The sequence below is a fragment of the Sminthopsis crassicaudata genome, chromosome 2 (assembly GCF_048593235.1).
Source record: "Sminthopsis crassicaudata isolate SCR6 chromosome 2, ASM4859323v1, whole genome shotgun sequence".
NCBI classification, from domain to species: Eukaryota; Metazoa; Chordata; class Mammalia; order Dasyuromorphia; family Dasyuridae; genus Sminthopsis; species Sminthopsis crassicaudata.
The window spans coordinates 678,334,659-678,358,430 of NC_133618.1; positions in this window are offsets into that span (position 1 = coordinate 678,334,659).

A 23,772-nucleotide genomic window follows, 5' to 3' on the forward strand; every position below is an offset into this window, starting at 1 on the left:
AAAAGCAAGCACCTACTTCCCAGGGTTGTTGTGAGAATCAAATGAGATAGTAACTGATTATCACTGAGTGTGACATGTGATAGGAGCTATATATATGTTAGCTGTTATCATCATCTTTATCATTATTATTCCCTGCAAGCAACAGACTGAATTAGAAAAGTATATGTTGGTTATTTTGTTTATTTTGATAATGATTTTCCTATCACATTTTAACTTGTTTTAGTCTGTGCTAAGGGATGTTGGGGCTGGGGAGGGCATGTAGACCAAACATTTGACTTCTCTTTCCCTCAGTCCAGGGAAGAATCTGATGACTGATTCCACTTATTTATTAATTAATCAACATGTCTTTATGAAGTCAAATTGGGCACTAGGCTAAAGAGTAGAGAAATAAAGACAAAACAAAATAGGCCCTGCCCTTAAGAGCTGACATTCTAGCTGAGGAGTTAGCACATACAAAGAGACACAAGGTAAACAGAGGGAAATGTTTATTGGGTCACTTTTTGACTAGGAAAGGTTTCCTGCAGAAGGAGGTTTTGGATATGAGTCCTGAAGGGAATCAGGGTTTCCAAAAGGTAGAGAAGCAAAGAAGATAGGATGTGAGGTGAGGGGAGCTGCCTGAACTTTGGCTCCATCTCTCAATCCAGAGTAGGTAGACCAGAATCTCTAACTTCTCTAGGTCTTCATAGGGATTTATGGAAATTTCCCATCACCTGCATACTGCCCAAGGAGGAACTTTGGCTCCTCCCCATAAGTCTCTCTTTTTCTCCACCATCTTGCTCTGCCTCCTAGCGTTGCTATTCTTTTTGCCCATCGTGGATCGGATTACAAAAACACCCCAAACATCCTCTTTCTGACTTCTTTTGTTCACTTCTATTGCATCCAAGAGTCAGTGGAAGCGAGGGCAAGAGGCAGCAACAGCAAATGAACAAAATGAGTAAATGCAGCTCCAGTTGTGCAGCGAATGATTGGCCAACTTAGTTAGCAGTCACTGTGGCAGACACTAAGGCAGCATTTTCATATTTTCATGACAAACGAGAGTACTGGGCCTGTGGGTTGTGGGCTGTAGGCTGTGGACCTGGCGTTGGAATATCCCATCCCTGAGTACTCCTGTCATCATTTACCTGCAGATGGCTTAGCTATTTGCTACATTTGTGAGGTTCCAAATGCTTCCTGGGATTTGGCTCAATAAACATCAATGAAGCATCTACCATGAACAAGGCCATGGGCTCTACCCTGCAGGAAAAGCAAGGATAGATCCTCCTCCAAAGGATTGTTCAGTCTCTTTGAAATAGAGGGTTAGCCTGGATGGCCTCAAAGGTCTCTCCCATCCCTAGATCCCTGAGCCAAGATCCAATTGCTTCATTTCTCGGGGTCATTCTCTTTCTTTTTCATTATAGCTTTTTATTTACCAGATAGATGCCTGGGTCATTCTTCAGCATTGACCCTTGCAAAATCTTCTATTCCAACTTTTCCCCTCCTTCCCCTTACCCCTCCCCTAGATGGCAGGCAGACCCATACATGTTAAATATTTTAAAGTATATGTTAAATACAGTATATGTATACATATCCATGCAGTTATTTTGCTGAAAGAAAAAGTGGACTTAGACAGAAGGTAAAAATAACCTGAGAAGGAAATAAAAAATGCAAGCAGATAAAAACAGAGGGAGTGGAAAAGGTATGTTGTGGTTCATATTCATTTCCCAGAGTTCTTTCACTGGGTGTAACTGGTTCTTTTCATTGTTGAACAAATGAAACTGATTTGGTTCATCTCATTATTGAAGAGATCTATGTCCATCAGAATTGATCTTCAGATAGTATTGTTGTTGAAGTATATGATGATCTCCTGGTTCTGCTCATTTCACTCAGCATCAGTTCCTAAAAGTCTCTCCAGGCCTCTCAGAAATCCTCCTGTTGGTCATTTCTTACAGAACAATAATATTCCATAACATTGATGTACCAAAACTTATTCAGCCATTCTCCAGTTGATGGGCATCCATTTAATTTCCAGTTTTGTCCACTACAAAGAGGGCAGCCACAAACATTCTTGCACATACAGGTCACTTTCCCTTCTTTAAGATCTCTTTGGGATATAAGCCCAGTAGTAATACTGCGGGATCAAAGGGGATGCACAGTTTGATAGCTTTTGGAGCATAGTTCCAAATTGCTCTCCAGAATGGTTGGATTTGTTCAATTTATTCATCTGAAAATTCATATGCTTTGACCATTTATCAATGGGAGAATGAGTTGACTCATTATTGGTCACAAAATAGAAAATTTTGATTATATCAAATTTAAAAGCTTTTGTACAAACAAAACTAATGCAGACAAGATTAGAAGGAAAACAAACTGGGAAAACATTTTTACAGTCAAAGGTTTTGATAAAGACCTCATTTCCAAAATATATAGAGAATTGACTCTAATTTATAAAATATAACTTATAAGATATAATCTAATTTATAAGATCTATTAAATCTAATTTATAAATATTATATAAGATAAGAATCAAGCCATTCTCCAATTGATAAACGGTCAAAGGATATGACAATTTTCAGATGAAGAAATTGAAACTATTTCTAGCCATATGAAAAGATGCTCCAAGTCATTATTAATCAGAGAAATGCAAATCAAGACAACTCTGAGATACCACTATGCACCTCTCAGATTGGCTAGGATGATAGGAAAAGATAATGAGGAATGTTGGAAGGGATGTGGGAAAACTGGGACACTGATACATTGTTGGTGGCCTTTGATCTAGCAGGGCTTATATCCCAAAGAGATCTTAAAGAAGGGAAAGGGACCTGTATGTGCAAGAATGTTTATGGCAGCCCTCTTTGTAGTGGACAAAACTGGAAATTAAATGGATGCCCATCATTTGGAGAATGGCTAAATAAGTTGTGGTATATGAATGTTATGGAATATTATTGTTCTGTAAAAAATGACCAACAGGATAATTTCAGAAAGGCCTGAAGAGACTTACATGAACTGATGCTGAGTGAAATGAACAGGACCAGGAGATCATTATATACTTCAACAACAATACTATACGAAGATCAATTCTGATGGATGAGGCCCTCTTAAACAATGAGATGAACCCAATCAGTTCCATTTGTTCAATAATGAATAGAACCAGCTACACCCAGTGAAAGAACTCTGGGAAATGAGTGTGAACCACTACATAGCATTTCCAATCCTTCTGTTTTTGTCCACTTGCATTTTTTATTTCCTTCTCAGATTAATTTTACATTATTTCAAAATCTGATTCTTCTTATGCACTCAAATAACTATATGGATATGTACACATATATTGTATTTAACATATACTTTAACATATTTAACATGTATGGTCTACCTGCCATCTGGGGAAGGGGGTTGGGGGCAAGATGGGAAAAGTTGGAACAGAAGGTTTTGCAAGGGTCAATGCTGAAAAATTACCCATGCATATATCTGGTAAATAAAAAGCTATAATAAAAAATAAAAATAAAACTCTAGTGCCAGGCACACAGCAGTCTGTTAACAGTTGCTTGCTGCATGTATAAAGCAACTTGAAGGACAATTTGTTCTTCCCAATATCTGTGGCTAGAAGCATCTCACATCCCAAATTGATCTATATGTATCTTTTTTTTTTCTGAGCATGTATTGATAAAAGAATTAGGACAGTATCCTGTCCATTCTTCTCCATCTTCTGACCCTAAACTCACTCATATCTACATAATAAACATGCCAAGATCTTGAAATAATGCTATTGCCATGACTGATCCAAGAAACAATTGGAAATGATATTGAAAAATTGACTCAATTACCCCTGCCCTGTGATCCCTTTGAACCACAACTAGGCAGACAAATTTGCTGAGAGAGAACATTATAGACAGTCCTTTCAAAGTAGTGAAAACTGGAAACAGTGACAGTGCTCATCAACTAAGGACTGACCAAACTTTGGATAATTATGGAAGAAAATATTGTGCACAAATAAGTGATGAAGATGAGAAATTCGGAGAAAGTTTGGAAGAAAGACTTGATGCAAAACAAAGTGAGCAAAGCAAAGAACATGGCATAAACAAGAGGGAAAGGGATTGGAACTGACCCTGTGGGTTCCTTGCTATAAAAGCTCCTAGGTGAGAACAATCCCTTTATCAGCGTAGGCGATGGGCCACTACTTGGCAGCTTACAAATCTTAGAAAGCAAGTAACAAGGCCAGTCTTCATCTTGAAAAAAAAAGATCAGGGGAATCACTTCCCTACTTTTCTCTGAAAGGAGAGAGATTAGAGTTACAAAATATAGGGAGAGCTGCCAGAACTTCTGATTTTCCCTTAACTACTTTTCTTTGTTAGAGGAAGATAGAGGAAGGTACATAAAGAGACCTTACTCAAATAGGGTTTGGTGATTTTTTTTATGGTTTGCATTTGGAAATGACTGTGAGATCACAACAACTGACTTTTTTTGAAAACTTTTTTTTAAATAGTAGCAAGAGAAATAATCGTTGAAATGAATCTTGTTTTTGTCCAAAAGAAATAGATTATCTTTTTTTTACCATAAAGAAGACTATACGAAAATAAAATTTCCAGCAGAAATGCAAATAAAAATAACAAAACTGTATACATATATTTTAATTAGGCAAAGATGGTGAAGGAAATTTGCCACTGTTAAATTAAGGTCAGCTCACCACATGGTTTTATCTACAACACACTAAGGCAAGCAAGGTGATGCTAAATTGGGGTTTGAATATAATCATTGTAATTACACAGAATGTAAGAACAGGCAGTTCTATCTAAGCCCATTTTCCTGATCATCTTATGTTCATGAGTCTGGATCCACAAATCATCACAGCAAAGAAGTGGTAATTAAATTAAACCCTCCCCCCAAAAGAGGAAAAGTCAAATTCTGATCTGCACATTTGAAATGATTGGAACACAACACACTAAGATTCTTCAAGCAGAACCCTGTTTGCCAGTTTATTTAAATTATGTAATATATTCCAAGGTATTGATATAAGCACATTTATTATGGAGGAGGAGGCTCTTATTACAAATTATCCACTTTACAATAAGAAAATTCAGGCCCAAAGAAAGCAAGAGAAAGAAAGGGATAGCTAACTCATGGAACAAGAGTCAGGATACCTCTTACACTAGAGCTTTAAACTAAAATTAATAAGGAGAAATGCAAAGTCTTTCACTTGGATTCAAAAACTTCAAGAATATAAGATGCAAAAGATATGGTTAGACAGCAACTGATCTGATAGTCAACAAATATTAAGTGCCTACTGTATATATAGCAGGTGCTATGTTAAACTCTGAGGATGGGGAGTATGAGAGCAGTCCCTGATTTCAAGGAGCTCATAATTTAATGGAGGAGATAACAAGCAAACAAGCATGTACAAATAAAATAAATACAAGCTAAATAAAAAGTAATATCAGAGGAAAGGCATTAAGAGTAAGGAAGATTGAGAAATAACAGATCTAAGTTCTTTAATGGGCCTCAAGTTTAGGAAGAATCCATTGCTGTAGCTATTGGTTATTATTGTGAGGCTGTCTGGTATTTTAGGCTACAGATGATAGTTTTTTTTTCCATAAATAAAAGCTATTCACTCATATGCCTTAGTGGGCAATATTCTACCCTTATTGTCTATAAAAGAATGGCAGAGACTTCATAACTGGCTGACCTTTCCCCCCTGACCCCCAGTTTAAGCCTTATTTCCCATCTGTAAAAAGAGGGGACTAAATGTGATGATCTCCAAGGTCCTGCCCTGCCCACTATAAGTCTCTGCCCTCTACTGAAGTTTTTCTCCTCTTCCTTGCCCCAAGACAGGGGCATCTCCAAGCTGGTAGCTTGATAGGATGGGGGTGGGGGGAATCAGGGATGTGGTCACACACTCCCATCAGTCTGTGATACACAGAAAGCAGTCCTCTACCTCCAGGCCCTCTGGGAGACTGAGGACTTCAGCTTGTTTCTGTTTTGTTTTGCAGACTAGTGGCCCAACTCCACGTGTTCCTCCCCCAAAGCCCAAGAAAGAGTTAAGCTCTCCACCCCAGGAGTGGGGAGTCGGTAAAGCCACAAATAATGAAGGGCGGCTCTGGGCTCAGCCCCCGCAGCCATCCCTTCTGAGCACAAAGCTGGCAGAGGCTGGCATGGAAAGGACCCCCAAATGAGCTCCAAGGGCTTCCACTCCATCATGAAGAATTGTCCTCTGGAGTCGGCACCAGTGGGGAAACATTTCAAACACTTACCATATGTGGCGGAGAAAGGCCTAATTTGTCCATTTCGAAATTTCGCCTTTCTTTGGAAAGGATAGTTAATTTCAAGTCATTTGTTTCACAGGTGAAGCTTTTTCCTGTGCATTTAATATATCACCCTTGGTTGCCTGAACAATTAGAAATTGTCACCAAAGAAAAATGCCGCAGTTCATGTAAATAACTATTTACCTAAAGGAAATGGGATCCCACCAGAGTCAGCATACCTTAATGAGGCATGACAAGAGCGGAAAAAAGCCCAGCCTCGGCGGCATCTGCCGGAGCTGACATTGCTTATGGTAAAAATTGGCCAAAACAACTCGTATTTGTTTTTTTCTTGTCAGAAATAATGTAGCTTGAAAATTTTCAACAGGCAACATGCGTCCGGACCATTTGTTACTTCTAATGGCCTAATTGTTCTCCTGGCAGAAATAAAAAATTGGGCCACTTGTGTCATTTACCTCAATTTCTAATTAATGCAGTGGCAGTAGAGAAAGTAGAACAGAGGAAGAAAAAAACCAGTGTGGCTTGAGCAATGTCCCCATTAGCCTGACTCTGAGCTGTCTCGGTGACTCCCCAGAAGCAACAGGAGCACGCCATCTCCAGAAATGCCCAAAGGTGGAGAAGGTAAGGTGGGTAGGCTGCAGGAAGAGGAGGAAAGGAGGGAGATGTAGATCCTTGGTTCAGGATTTTAGGAAGCAATGCAAAGTGTCTGAACGCCACACAGAGCAAGTTGTCCTCACAACGCTGGTAAGAACGGCAGGAAGTTGACACATCTTGAGTTATTTTCTCTCTTTCCATCCCGAAGCCTTGGAAATGCTCTCCACACACCTTCCCAATTTCAAAAAAGTAGATTTTAGAGAGTTGGTTGGAGATGAACTTTGACTCTAAGCAAATTTGACAGTTAGGACAATGCCATATTTCCATGAACCAAAGGATCTGAGATAGGGAATTAATGTGGGATTGGGAAGAGAAGAGTGGTTGTGAAGTCCTGAGTTCAAATCCCATCTGACACTCCCAAATTCACTTGTTGCAGACCTATGATGGAGCCGCTTAATGTCGTGAGTCAGTTTCCTTACCAGTAAAGTGGAAATTCTAATCCTACATAACCTATTTCACAGAGTTGTGTTTTATCAAACTGAAATGTGACAATATACATTAAAAAGCTTTCTAAACTTTAAAAAAGCAAAGCCGACCAATTGTCAATAAGGCTATCATCTCATTGAGGTAGCTACACCTGCCAATGATGGAGAGTATAAATTCTTCCTATCCCCAGTCACTCTTGTCCAAATCCTCCCATTAATCCACTACAGCCCATCCCCCCTTGCTCTGGGTCTCTAGGTAGAGCCTTCTTACCACTCAGCCACAAGGATTGCTCATCAGTTATCCCTGATCTCTTTCCATAAGTGAGCTGCCTCCTCTTCCAGTTGGGTGCCTTTCTCAGCATAGACTTTTGCTGCTTTTCCAGTGCAGGCCTTTACGGGAATCTGCTACCGCCTGCTCACAACTAGTGACTCCTGCATTGTATTCATTTAGGGATGATGTATTCTGTGGTTCACAGCCATTCGGCATCACAGAAAAAAATATTGATTGATCAATGTGAACAAGATGAACCGTTCTTAAAGGAAAAGATTAGAGTCATTAAGAGAAGCTGAATTTAAAAAGCTAGAAGACAGACTTTGAAGGGAGGGGGTTGAAGTGAGTAGATGGTGACAAAGTAAAGCAGGGAGTGGAGACACATTTTTTCTAAAAAGTTTGGCTCCGAAAGGGCCGAATGGGCATGGCAGCTCAATGGAAGGATATCTCATCAGAGGCTCTCTTTGGAAAAATGCATAATGAGTTGGCTGGCAGTACTGGCTTTATTGTGCATCCAAAGGTAACAAGAAACATCATTTCCTAGAACATTTGGCCATCTCCTATTGCTCTGCCCATGAAAAGCATTTGCAAAAGGACTCCCAAACAGATAGCAGCAGCCACAACACCAGCATCTGCTCCAGAGAAGGAGGGCTAGAGGAATGCTGCCGAAAACCCCAAAAGATCCCCCCAAATTAATCAAGGTCTCATTTTAGATAGTTGGCCATTTTATTTGCAAATGAGCATAGAGAAAGAGAGTAAAAATGTGTGTGTGTGTGTGTGTGTGTGTGTGTGTGTGTGTATGATGTAAGAAGAATCCCATTAGTCACAGACAGTGACAGATAACTGGGTGCTCGTGTATGAGAAGACCCCTCTTCACAAGCCTTCCTCTCATGATTTCTGTGTCCAGTATAGGCAATAAACCTCTGATTCTACTTCCCTATTTGCAGATAACGCCTACAGTCTTTAACTCACATGGTTGTTGGGAGCTTAAATTAAATGTATTTCCAGTGCTTCAGAAATTATTATGTAGTAGAGAAATGATAACAATAATAATGACTATCATTATTATGATTGCTATTATGATCATTATTCTCCTACCTGTGATTTCACATTTGTCTTAGTGCCTCCAGCTCACACTGCTTCTTAACCACGTTTGGTTCATTTGTGCACAAACACAGGAGTCCCGGAATTTTATTTATTGTTGGCTCCATTCTTAGATTTTGCCTCCTGTGAATTTCTGGGCATCTCTACAGCTCTTCTCTTCCCTACAGTGTTTTCCCCCTATGTTCCATAATAGCTTGCTTGGTACATAGACATAGGAACTCCTAACCACCACCCCCCCTTGGTGATTTGGAGCTTTTTTGATTAATTTTGCAAGACTTTAGGTAAAAACATTCTTCCCATTCCTTATCTGGCCCACTGTGCCGGGCTCAAACCTTTCATTTCTTCTACTTTATGTCACAGTTCAGAAATTCAAGTCTATTCCCACACATTCTCTTCATTTCAAAATCATATATTATTGATATCATTTGTTTGTACATTGCCTTCCTTTCTAAGTACTTCCTACCCTATTCTCTAACCACTACACTGGTCCTTATAACAAAAATTATAAAATAAAAAGAAAAAAGTGACTCAATGATATCAACTCATGACATAATAGTAACTGCCCAGATGTGCTATCGTCCATGGCCGTAATCCCCACACCGGCAGAAAGGGAAGACAAGTATATTTTCTCAGTATTTCTTGAGAGCTGAACTTTAGCATAATCAGGCAGGATTTTGCTGCTGCTGCTGCTGCTGCTGCTGTTACTATTGCTGCTGCTGCTGTTGTTACTGTTGCTGCTGCAGCTGTTATTACTGTTGCTGCTGCTGCTGCTGTTACTGTTGCTACTGCTGCTGCTGTTACTGTTGCTACTGCTGCTGCTGTTACTGTTACTGCTGCAGCTGTTATTACTGTTGCTGCTGCTGCTGTTGTTACTGTTGCTTCTTCTGCTGTTGTGATTGTTGATGCTTCTGCTGTTGTTACTGTTGATGCTGCTGCTATTGTTACTGTTGCTGCTGCTTTGATTGCTGTGGTTACTGTTTCACTTGACATTGTTTCATTTGACAAAGTAGTAACTTTCTATTGTGTTTTTTTTTTCCTTTTGGTCTAAACATCATATTTTTAAATAGTCTGTCTGACATATAAACCTTGCCTCCAATAGCTTGTAGTAAATAAACCACCACCTGTTCCCCCATGATTTTTAAATTCTTGTAAGAAACTTCTTAGTCTTCAGGCAAACTTCCTAGACGCCATCTCTCAAGTTACCTGTAACCAAAAGATCTTCCAGGGATATATTGGAGTCTTTTCTCCACTAAAAGAGCCTAAGTTTCTTGTAGGAAGGAATTGCCCTTTGTTCTATTTGTATAATTTTGTCTTTGAATTCCCAAAGCTTCTAGCATAGTGTCTGGCTCACAGAAAGCACTTGTTGACTTGATTTGACTCATCAAGCACTTCCTATGTGCCAGGCACTAATGTTAAGCATATAAATAGACAAATGAGCCAGAGCCTGATTTCACAGAGCTTTCATTCTCATAATGGAGACATAAAGAGGAGTTTGGATCTGAGATCAGAATGGGAAGATAAATCAAAAGGACATGAGTTGACAGGCTCCTTCCAGAAGGAATGGTAGTATTGTTTTGGTCATGATTTCCAAAGAAGGAAATAAAAAGAGGGGCTGGGGAATAGAAGGAGAAATGTGCATGGTGCAAAGACAGGTGTGAGCAGACATCTAGGATGGACAGTTGGTTAGACCATGAAGTATAAATGCTAAATAGACCAATTATATGAGTGCTCTATTCACCAATCAGGACACTGAAACTATGCAATGAACATTTTAAAACTGAGTAATTAAGTACTCTTTAACATGATCTCTGGGACAGAAAACTCCTGCTCTTCTCTTGTGGGCACAAAAGTTAAGGCACTAATTAGTTTGGATTTAATGCATTTGCTTTTCCAAGAAGTCTCTATTTTTTTTAATTGTGAAATTGAAAATCATCAGCCACAACAAAAAAGAAACTTTCATAGAATTATAGATTGAGAGCTAGAAGGAGGTTTTTTTGAGTAGAAAGTTTAATGTCTTCATTTTTACATGAAGTAACTAAGAATACCAGGTTAAATGACTTGCTCAAGCTAACATAGTAAGTAAATGTCTGAGTTGGGATTTGAACTCAGGTCTCCTTGATGTCAGGTTTCACCTCTTTTCTCCTATTGTATCATGTTGCCTTTCCAGATACAAAGTCTAGAAAATGAGAATTATCCCATGAAGCCATGAGACATAGCTTGTTCTTTTTTATATACTAAATTGTGTATATATAATATATATTATATAACACATGAAATAAATATAAAAATATATTTGTATATACATTAAAAGCCCACATTTCTCTGCTATCTGTGTCTGTGTCCCTTTGTGTTTTTAAATATTTCAAAACTGCACCTTGATCTTCTCTCTTCAGCTCCACCTTCATTTTTTTGCATCATTATCTCCAGAACAAAATCTTTGCCTTATGACAAAAGCATAGACAGAGAAAAGACATTTGTTTTATAGCGTTCACATCTGGAAAGATGTTTCCTCCTAGAGCTTCAATGAATTACTTCTCCAAGAAGAGTTTGGGAAGTGCATCAACACTTTTTTTTTCATTGAAAACCATTTCCAATGGCCATTCCAAGGCAGGCCTAAGCTGGACCACTTCAGTGATTGAGGCTGCATACCCATGAATGACATTCCATTTCTCTCTTCCATAAATTTCCTCAGGCCATCCCTTTGTCTGGAATGAACACCCTCCCTCTTTGCCTCCATCTTGCAGAATCCCTTTTCTTCTGCAAAGCACATTTCAGGTGCCCTGCACTAAACAAAACCTATCCTCATGCTCCAAAGTTTAGAGGGATGTCTCCCTCTTGAAATTATACTTTCTATAATTGGGTATCATTCTTATTCCTCATCTATATCTCTTCCCCATAGAATGTAAATTCCTTAAGAACAGAGACTATTTCTTTTCTTTTCTTTTTTTTAAATTATTAACACCTCCTATAATGCCTTACACATAGTAAGTGCTTAATAAATGCTCCTCAAAAGAATTGCTGTAGTGACACATCCCCAGTTCTAATTATGTGAACCTCAAGGCAAGTCCCAGTTTCTTCATTTATAAAATTAAGAGATTGGGAGGCAACATGATTCAATGGAAAAAATTATGTTTCTGTCACCAGAGGACCTACATTCTTGAGTGGCTTTTCCATTTGGCATCTCTGGTGATCACTATCTCTATAACTATAGGCAACTCACTTAATCCCTGAGCCTCAGTTTAGTTCCCTCATCTGTAAAAAGAGAGAGGTAGACTTGATGACCTCTGGGGTTCTTTCCTAGTCTAGACCCACTGTCCCATGGACACTGAGCATCCCATCTCTTAATTCAGCCTAAAGTTTCATGAACATTTATGATAATGATGTCACATCACTTAGACTAAGTTTGTGGCCAACTGAAACTCCCAGTGGCTGGATTTTTGTTTGGTTAGGTTGCTTTTACAAAACAAATGAGGAGATCTGAGGATCTAGCCAGGAAGAACCTGGACTTATTATCCTGAATGATTCTTTAAGAAACTGGGGAGAACTGAGACAGAGATTTTAAAAAAGAAACTTTAGCCAGAAATTCTAATTTTAGAGGCTACTTTCCCAGAGTCCTTTTGGTATTGCAGTAGGAAGACTTTTTGACTTGGGTCCTAAGACACATATTAGAAGCCCATTTCAATTATTATTTTTTTTTATTAAAGCTTTCTATTTTCACAACATATGCATGGATACTTTTTCAAAATTGACTCTTGCAAAACCTTGTGTTCCAAATGTTCCCCTTCTTCCCCCACTTCTTTCCCTATATGACAAATAATTCAACATATGTTAAACATGTTAAAATATATGTTAAATCTAATGTATGTATACATACCATTTTAATTATTATCAATAAAATTATTCATAAGTGACTTCAGCTCCCTGAGTTTCAGTTTCCTCATCTGAAAAATGGAGATAATAAAATGATTATGACTTCTCTCATACAGAGGTGCTATGAGAAAAACACCTAATCAACCTTTCTGATAGCATTGTGAGCTTTTAGGGTTGCAGAAGAGATGATGAAGCAGAGGGTGAGACAAGCAAGTGGGATGATCCCCCGCCAAGCTTAATCATGTCCTTTCCCACCAGGGTTAGCATTGCAAAGTTTGTAGAGGGTATTCCTCCTCTGAGCCTTGCCCTCAGCAGCTCCTCATCCTGTACCTGCAGGAACTTGCAGAATCCTGACCATGTAAGTCTCAGGGAAGGGACCACCTCCTCCAGGAACCTTCTCTGATTCCCCCAGCTATTTGTAAGTGTCCTCTTCAAGTTCCCTTCCATTTAGGCAAACTTTTTTAAAGTCAAGCATTGTTTTTCATTTTGGTTTTGCATCCATGAGAGAAGCTTAATAAATTAATAAATATAAATGAATAAATATTTGCCAAATTGAGTTCACTCTGGTCCATCTCTCTCTTTTGCAGATGACAAAATCAAAAAATTAAGTGAGATCTTGAGTTGCTCAGCTGGCTAGTGATAATGCCAGGAAGAGGTCTCATGATACCTAATGCTGAGACCATTTTGGTTTCAACCACAGCAGGCTGCCACCTCTTGGTTTCTTGGAAGACTATAATATTCTGAAACAACATGGTAGCACTTTCCTCCAAGGCAGAGTGCCAGCAGCTACCAGACTTGTTTGTATTGGGATGGAAGAACCACAAAGTCTGTAGACTTGAAAAATTAACCTGGATAAGATCAACTTTCATCGTGTTGGGAGCCAAGTGTGAGTTTCACCTTACCTCCCCCAGCTCCATAAAAGGGGGTCCATTTTTCTACAATACTCTGCTTCAGAAGTTCTATGATTTCCCCTTTGTAGGAGTTCCATCGACCAGTGCAAATTACAACCCTTCTCCGCCTTTCGAGGCAATTACAGTTGATTAGAACCTCATAGATATAGGATCAAAAATGACCCCAGAGATAATTCATTGCAATTTGTTCACTTAACAGATGAGAAAACTGAGAAACAGGTTGAATTCCATGCCTAAGGTCACAGAAATAGTTACTGGAGCAAAAAAAGAAAAAAGAAAAATATCACCCAATGGTCAGCATCCTAGGGATAAGTCGAAAAGTGTTCCCTTCATTAATTCTCAGGATCAGAACATCTGGTTAAAGTCCCAGGATTACTTGGGATGTTTGACTAAAAGGTTATTTTTCCATGTCAATCATTCATCAAGAATGAACAAAGGCTCTATATACTGTCTGTGAAACACCATCCTAGACCCTAACCAAAACAAAGCAGCCCCTGCCTTCAAGAAGCTTCCCACAACAGGCCCAGCCAAGTGAGTGCATGCTAGTGGAGTCAAGGCAGGAACGCTATTTAGGCTGGATGGGAACGTTCCCCTTAAACTCAGAACATACCATGGGAACGGGACCTCTTTTCTCACCCTCCTCATCACTTGCATAGCTCTATTGATCCAGTCATAATTCCACTGCTAATCATTAAGTCATGAGCCTTATTTCTTAATCCCATTTTATCCTCACCATTCCTCCTAATCACCCTTTACATTAAGAGATTAGTGCTAGGGGTGAGACTGGACAACTAATAATCCATCTTGGAAAAAGAGACCTATACTGGGAGAATATCAAAAGCCTTTCTCTGGCCAAACACGCTCCTGCAGGCTTTCTTTAGCTGGTGCCATGGCCAGGAGGGTGATCCCTGGTCCCTGAGAGACAGTAAATATATACATATACATATATATATATATATATATATATATATATATATATATATATATATATATATATATATACCTATATACATACATACACATAAATATATGTATGTATGGATATATGTATATGGATATATGTTATATATATATATATATGTGTGTGTGTGTGTGTGTATGTATGTGTATGCATATATGTGTATTCACATATACTTGGGCCATCTTTTCACCTCTTGGGCCATCTTTTCACCTCCCGGTGCCTTGGGCCAAGTTGATTGGAGACCATCCTCCTCCAACCTTTCTCCCCTTGATAGCAGGGAGCCATGTGTCCATCTCAACAGCCTCCATGGTAACTTTTAGACACCTCCACTTCCCTTGCCTCATACTCCCAGTCTGGTGAAATCTAAGTCTCCCTTTTTCTCCCTCCCCAACCACAGGGAGAAGGAGGGTGGTTCTCAGGAAGCCCTGGAGGTGACAGAGAGTCCACTCCATCTGCCCCTTCCCAGCTGGGTTGAGCAGGAACTTTGGGGGGCTGTCTTCAATGTGTGTTGTCTCAGAGAAAACCCAAGAGAATCCCGTGATCCTCCACAGCTGAGGTGCCTCAGGGAGGAAGGGCAGCTACCCATCACAAGCCTTCTCTGCTGGAGACAAATTGCTTTACCCATCGAAGGGTAACATCGTTCATTCAGGTAAATCTCAGAGCGGAAGCCAGAACACCTCATCACTGACAGGATCTGAGCCAGCAGGTTGATCCAGGAGAATAAACAGTGATGTCCGTAGCCCCAAGGAGATCATCTGTCAGAGAAGCCAGTGGGCCCTGGATACCCTCGCCTCCATGGAATGCCATCAACTGAGAACCAAGACGCTCTTGTGAGCCGCTCTTTGTTTGTGGAAGCCGAAATCTGTGTCCTCGAGGGTTCTACTGGGGAGACACGAAAAGCTGACTCTGCGGGTCCCTCCCTACCGACCACTGTCCCAGATAAGGCTTGCTGGGGAAAGCGAGGGAGACCGAGACATTGTCCAACACAATTAATCTGAGGACCATATCAATGATGGTGCCACCAGGTCAAACAAGCACTGACGGAGAATTTTCTCGGCCACAGGCCAGGCTCCCCACTAGGTTACAAAGACAAAAAGGAAAAGCTGTGTGAGAACGGCGGAGACAGCGGGACATATAGGTGCATACACAAACATGATTCAGAGAAAGGAGGCGCAGTGTCAGCAGCTGGCTCACCGAAGCAGACCTCGGGCTCTCCGTGGTCTTCCGGTGATGTCCCAGCCCAAAAGCCAGCCACCGGATGCCCACCTGAGTCAAGCCTGTGTCAGAATTCACGCCATGGGCAGGCAGAGGTCACTCCCTGACATGGTCTCTCCAGTCTAAGCTACAAAGTAGAATCAAAGGACTTGAATGGAAATGAAATAAAGGGGGCAGGGAGTTACACTATAAAAGCGAGTGAAAAAATGGAGTAAAATTCTCACATTTTAATGACTCAAATGCAAGATCTTTCTGCACTTTTCTATAGCTTCCAGATGAGTGGGTTTGGAATGTCCTTTCTGATTGAAATCTATTTTCCCATGATCCTTTCCATTGGATTGGATTTTTGTCCCAATTGCCCCCAGTTTTTAAAACAAAAAATTAAGGAAAAAATAAATAATGGCATTTGTCACGTTAGCTTCAAACCTCCATACAGAAAGTGGAGTTAATAAGTATTTTTAAGAGTCCACTACAAAGTGAAAGTAAATGCTTCTTTAAATGAGAAAAACAAATTGCAGGAAGAAAGTGTACCCATGAGAAGGAGCTACTTGCCATGAGTCCTTAGATCCCTGGTCACGCTGCTTTTGCCTGCATCCAGACCCCTTCCCTCCAAATGCAGCCTCTCTCTACTACATCATGATCTGGAGAAGAACGAGCCAGAAGCAGCAAGCCTTCTAATCCAGCCTACTCACAGCACTGAGAAAGAGACGGGAGTAGGAAAGCAAGTCATTGCCTAAAGCTACAAAGTAAATCAGTGGACTCAGAGTAACCCAACCTGGAGCTCAGAAAAGCAGGCCAGCCAGAGGGTGCCCGAGCCCACAAAGCACCCACCCAGGAGCCAGCAAGATCCCTCTTCCAGTGCAGCTGTGTGTGACCCTTAGCAGGTCATTTCACCCTGTTTGCCTCGGTTTCCTCATCTGTTTAAAAAAAAAAGAGCTATAGAAGGAAACACAAATCACTATAGAGTCTCTGCCAAGAAAACCCCCCCATGAAGTCATCAAGAATCATATTTGACCGGGCAACAACAATAAAGTCAGAAATGTGGAAGAAATGAATGAATGAAAATACATATTAAACATCTTCTACATATTTAGTCAAGTTCTGGGGCTACAAATATGACAAAGTGAGACAAGATCCGCTTCTGGGGGCTTGCATTCGGAAGGAAGTCACCATGAGGAATGGAACCAGACGGAAGCCAATGACACCTCCTTTACAGAGTAAATGACCAGAACGTCTTCTGGAAGAGGGTGGAGAAAATGGTAGACAGAAGATAAGGGGCTCCAGCCTGCATGCAGAAGAATAGGAACAGGTGCCTCAATAATCATTTCTTCCTCCATTGCCCAAAGAAATCCTCATTCAGTTTTCTACTTGAAGACATCCAATGAGGTGAGATTCATGCTCTATCAAGGTCAGCCACTCCACACTGGGACACTCATTATTTATATTTTACAAAAAACAATCGTGCGTACACGCACACACACACACACACACACACACACACACACACACACACATACACACACACACACACACACACACACACACACACACACACACACTATTAACCTGAGCCTGAATACATCTCTATAACTTCCACACACTCCTTGAACCCGGGACCCCCAAATTCTGAATCCAGTCATGTTCCATATAAACTTTCTCATTATCTCCAATTCTCTTCCATAAAAGGTGAGACTAGCCTACCACCAGACAGTATTTTAGTATTGATCAAATAGAAAATCTATGTAAAAAATGTAAAAAAATCACTTAGAAAATGAGAAAACATTTGATCCTAGCCCACAGTATGGAAGTACTACCTATTTTCCCCTACTGAAAGATTGTGTAGTACTTAGTATGTCAGCAGAGAAGCGGGCAGGTTGAGAAGTCACTGCCATGGCCCAACCTTACCTTTCTTCTCATATGGGGACCCCTGCAACTCAAGCTAATCGGGTGATAAAATATCTGTGCCTTCACTTTTCTGGGATGATGGGAAATCACCAAGGTAGAGTTGATGAGTAGTCAAAGAAAGTAAACAAACATTCTCAAAAGAGAAATCATCCATTATTAACAACCATAAAAGATTGATGCAAATCCCTAACAGTTAAGGGAATGCAAACAATAATAATATTAATAATTATATCATATAACTACGATGAATGATCATTAGGATTTATATAGTAGTCTAAAGTTTACAAAGTCCTTTTGGATATTATTTTAATTGATTCTCCCAACAACCCTGGGAGATTGGTGCTATTATTATCCCTGTTTTGTGGAGAAGTAACTGAGGTAGAAGCTCTGTAACTTGCCCAGGATCACACAGCTAGTAAGCAAATGAGCTCAGATTTGAACTCAGGTTTTCCTAACTTCAAGTCCAGAACTCTTTCCACTTGGCACTTAGCTTCTGTTTAATCAAATCAAAATCTCTCCATCTGAAAATTACAAAAACAACAAAAAGATGAAAATATCAATGGGAAAAGAAACAAAGATGCACTGATACATTGTTAGTGGAGCGGTGGATTAGTGGAATTGCTCTGAAAAGCAATTTGGAATTGTGGGAATAAAGAGACCAAAATGTCCAGATTTTTGACTCAGAGATTTTTACTCCTCTGCATATACCCTAAGAAGGTCAAAGACGGGATGAATGGTTCTATTAGCACCACACTGTTTCAGTAGCACTGTTTTGTGTTTATAATGAACTAGAAACAAAGCAGATGTCCATGGATTTTTGTGGTTGTTTTTCAGTCATGTCTTATTCTTCGTGACCCCATTGTTATTTTCTTGGCAAGGATACCAAAGTGGTTGCCATTTCCTTCTCCAACTCATTTTACAGATGAGGAAGCAAAGGCAAACAGAGTGAAATTGCTTGCCCAGGGTCACACAGCTAAGGTTAGATTTGAACTCACAAGGGGAATCTCTCTGATTCTAGGTACTATGATGCCATTTAGTCCCCCCTACCCATAGAAAGGGGAGTGGCTAAACAAAGTGTGACCCATAAATAAAAGGAAGTGAGGCTGAGTTGTACGAGATGGATCTGGAGATGCTGAGAAGCTTTGTATGATCTGACATGAAGAGACAGAAGCAGGAGTGACAGAACAATGACCGTTCAGCTTAGTTCATTTATTGCCAGACTTTGATGATCTCTAAGTTGGCTTTAGAGAATTCCTCTTTTTCTTTTTCTTTTCCTCTTTAAAAAAAATTCAGCAAATGTTATTTTGAAATGTGGGTGGTGTGAAAACAACAGAAGTCAAAATTTTAAATGTTAAAGGAATAGGGAAGGAGAAAGAATCATGAGAGAGGCAAGGTGGGAAATTAAAAAAAAATAATGAAAAAATATTTTCAAAAGACAGAAAATGAATTGGCTAGCAAAGTAATACAAAGGAAACCCAGAAAGTTCAAGCTCCCTCTGTTTATGAAACTCATAGATGATAACAATGGCAGGGTTATTAAACGGAACCTATAATTCTGCATCCAGGTGGGCTGCAAGGTGCTCTGAGCCTGAAATCAATGAGACCTGAGTGTGAATCCAGCCTCAAACATTCTTAACCATGTGACTCTGAACAAGTCATTCAATCTCTGTGGACCTCAGTGTACTTATCTGTAAAATGGGAATAATAACAGTACCCTTCTATAAGATAACACTGTGAAGTGCCTAGAACTCCCTGACACATGACACCATGTGTATGTTAGCTTTTATCATTATTTAATATAAATTAATATCTATTATCAAATATCCAATAATTATTAATATACCATTAATTGACTATTGTGTTATTGTCATGATTAAATAGTTATTTGTTATTGTAATTATTATTGTTGTCATGCTTAAATAATTATATATAGAAGACATATAAATAAATATAAATATATAAATAATTATATATTAGTAGCCATATAATATATTCTATAATTTACAATAGCATGTAACTATGTGTAATCTGTTAGATATTATATATTTATATTTTATTAATTTACAAATATAATTGATTATTGCAATTATTAATTGTTTTAGAATTGTTGATTTGTAATAGTAAGAAGTAACATGTATATTGTGTCTACCCTGTGCCAGGTGTTGTGCCAAGCTCTTTACAAATATTATACATTTGCTTTTCCCATCACTTCTGTTCAGTGGATACTATTATTATACCCATTTTACAGATAAGGAGTCAGGCCGACAGAGCTCAAGTGATTAACAAGTAAGTGTCACCTAGTAAGCTTCTTGAAGTGGATTTGAACTCAGATTTTCCTGACACCTGCTGCTGCTTCTGCTATTTCTCTCCCACAGAGGACCCAGTGATGAGCATCTCCACACTCAACCGAGCAGGTCTTCAGATGACTCCCAAACAATCAATGGATCCCAAGATGAAGTCATTGTGTTTTCCTGGGTGTGCCAGAGCTTAGGCTCAGTAAAGAAAGGCCAGTTATCATAGGGATCATTCCTGATAGTAGAAATGGTCTAGATCCTTTTAGAGAGAGAAAGAGTGATTATGCCTAAAGTAAATGCTCTGAGGGCCTGGCATGTGATGAGCGGCTCTTCAGGGACTGAAGCAGGCTCCTGCCCATCCCTTTCTATGGATTGTCCTGGAGTGACTGAGACCAGAAACAAATTTAAATCCATCAGTAATGACCATTTTTTTGTCGAGTCAATAAGAATTAAATGACCTGCCATGGTCCCACAGCACCCAAGGGTCAATTGTCTGAGGCTGGATTTGAATTCAGATCTTTTCACGCACCATCCAGCTGCCCCAGAGCTCATTTCCAATGTGTCTCCTTGACGGGGACATCATAGGCAATTCTTCCCTCTTGGCGGGATCCACCAAACCCAAAGGAGCCCAGTGTCCTCCATGCCTCCAGGAGGCTGTGAAGTACAGTGGGTGCCCTGAGTATCGGGCCACAGGACTTCTCTTCCACTCCTGACTCCATACTTCCTGCCTATAGGACATGTGACCAGGCTCTCTGGCCGCCATCCCATCACCAAGAACAATGATGGAGGCGGACTAATGGATCTGAAGTATGAAGTTCTAAATCCCCAGGGAATCTGAGGGCGATTTCAGAGGAGGATCCCATTGGTTCCCTTGTTGGCACCTTTCCTATTAACCGTCCCCTAGGATTCCCCTGCTCCCGAGCATCCCAGAAAGACTACATTTCTCTCTAAGTCTGTATTTCTCTAAGATGGTACAGGAAGAGCTCCAGACAAAAGCAAGGGAATGAGCCTCTTGTCAGTGTTGGAGGAAACTCTGAGTCCTCCTTTCTCCCCGTATTCCTTTCAGGAGGTCAGCTACCCTTCCATTCCCCTCCTAATAAAAGCCAGCAACAAAACAGCTCCCCAGGACTGATCCCAGCTCCAGCCGCCCCACCCCCCCAAAACTGGACAGTACTTAGTGAGATTGTTGGCAACGGATGAGAAATTTTGATTTGATTTGATTTTTTTTTATTTTAGCAACAGATGGACAATTGCATATTTCATGGTGGTTGGCAGCATGCCTTTTTTTTAAGGCCTTTGCAAGCTCTGCCAATGGGGGACCCAGGTGCTCCCAGCTGGTTTTCACTAACCAGAATGGGCACGGCTCCAGCCTGTCCATAACGCAGGTGCCGCTCCAGAGATCTTCGGGTCCTCGGTAACCTGGAGCCCCCGCCTGGAACGCGGCCAGGGTCACGGGTCTGTTCTGTGAGGGAAAGTCATCGGCCTTCTCCTCGGTGAGCCATGATGATGATGATGATGATGATGATGGTGATGGTGTATGTGTGTCTGAGAGTGTCGTGTGTGTGTGTGTGTGTGTGTGTGTGTGTGTGTGTGTGTGTTTTATTTGGTGCACAGCATGAGAGCTTGACTCAATAATAAGAAACACTCCGTATTTTCCAATGGATCACATCTGGTTTTAGGCGTAGGAAAGATTAACTCCTTAGAAGACTTGGGGCCCTTGGAAATGGGTGGTGTGGAGAAAAGAGCCAGATTGGAGGCCAGGCTGGGGCCTGGTGACAAAGCCCAACCTGTAGGAACTTGGTCTGCCCCTAGAGATCCCTTAACTTGCACAGCTGCATCTGGGAAATGGGTGGATGGGGAGGCTGAAATCAGTGGTTCTTAACCTGGGGTGCATGAAATTGTGTGTGTACATGTGCATGTGTGTGCACTTATGCGTGTGTGTTGTTATATGCACATATGTGTATTGCATTATGCACTGTGTTTCTGTGCATTTGTGCTCATTGTGAACTGTGTGCATGTCTGTATGTGCGTACATGTATGTTTGTGTTCTGTTGCCTTGTGTTCATGTGTGCATGTGTTTATGTGCTGTGGGTGTCTGCATGTTACAGGTATGATTTCTGTGTACTTGTATGTTTGTGCAAGTGTGTGCCTATGTGCATCCATGTATGCTTGCATGTGTCTGCACATGCACATTGTATTGCTATGTGAGTGTATTTATATGTGCATGTGTGTTCTGTATACTGTGTGTTTATGTGTGCATGTGTGTGGGTATATGCCACATTGTGCATATATGTGATTGTGTGCATGTGTTGCATGCATTGTGCCTGCATGTGTCTGCACATTGCGTTGTGTGGCTTGTGTGAGTGTGTTTATGTGTGCTATAATATGCATGTGTGTTTGTGTATGTTATATGCGTACATATTGCATGCATGTATATGCTGTGTGCATGTGTGTGATGGTATTTCACAATATTGGGGGGGCTGTGATCTCAGGGGTTAATTTTAGAAAACCTCTATTCTGCAACAAGAGTCTCCAGGCATCTCCTCACCTGGGATAACCAAGGGATCTGGGACACGAACACCCCCATCTGGGTGATCTTGAAGCTTTCCATGATCCCAGAGCACCAGTGGTCATCCAGAAGCACTAGGGGGTGCCACAGCACCGAGAGTGCTGGGTCAGAGTTCAAATCTAGTCCCAGACACTTCCTAGCTGTGTGACCCTGGGCAATTTCTGCCTGCCTCAGTTTCCTCAATTGTAAAATAGGGCTAACAATACATCTCCCTCCCAAGGTTGTTGTGAGAATCAAATAAGATAACATTTGTGAAAAGCCCTCAGCAGAGTGCTTGGCACATAGTAGGTGCTTAATAAGTGCTGGAGATGATCTGAGCTTCAGGAACATTATATACCTTGCCCAAGCTCACACAGCTGAGAGGTGTCTGAGGGAGGATTCAGACTCATCTGCCTGACTCCATCCACTGCTGCACTTGGCTGCCATAAGACATAAAAACTATTATAATGTATTATGTTGAAATTTTCTTTTTCCAAGTCCAGTTCAGGGGCAACTCTTCCAAGAAGCCCTCCGTGGCTCCCCCAGCTGATATCGCTCTCACCCCCTCAAGTTCCTCCTCCCACAGGGTCTGCCTTGCTCTTGGGTTCTTCTCCTTGGCTACTAATCATGTACACACACACACAAGGAGATGAGAGTGTCTCTGAAGACAGAGGTGACATTGTTTTGTCCCCGACATCAAACACAGCACCTTGTCATGGTCCGAGGCACTCGTTCAATGGATCTGCCTAAAATCCATGTGAGCTTTTGCCCCTTTCCTCCTTCCCTTGTCTCAGGACCTCAGGCTGCCTCTGCCCTGTCTCCAGGCACACCCTCCGTATCTCAGGGTAGCTCCATTTCCCAGCTGCAGCCGGCTGAGACCCCGGAGGGGGGATCCAAGGCAGGAACTGCCTGCATCTCCCTGGGCAGGTATGATTGCACACATCATCTACTACAAGCCCCATTCGGATGAGTCTTCCCAGCTCCATTATGGGTTATCATTTCAGTACATAATATAAAAATGCATTCTCTGAAATGGCACATCAAGGGAACTATGACCTGCAAATACTCACTTCTGATAGCAAATCCACTTGTTCAAGCATGGAAGGTTTTTCTAATTCTTCCCTCCCTGTGGCTCCCTTTCCCAAGAGTTCCAGCCGAGCCCCACTTGTGGATGTTCACAGAACGGAACACAGGTGCTATCTCTGCCTGGACGGGCCAGGCTCCATAGCTGGACAGCTCCTCCAATGGGGAACTGTGAAAACCTTCCATTCGCTAATACCGACACCAACCCAGGGGTCACAAGCGGAGACAACAGCATTGAAGAAAGAACGATGGCATGTACTGAGCAGCACAGGTCATGGACACCCAGTAGAGGCCGAGGTTAA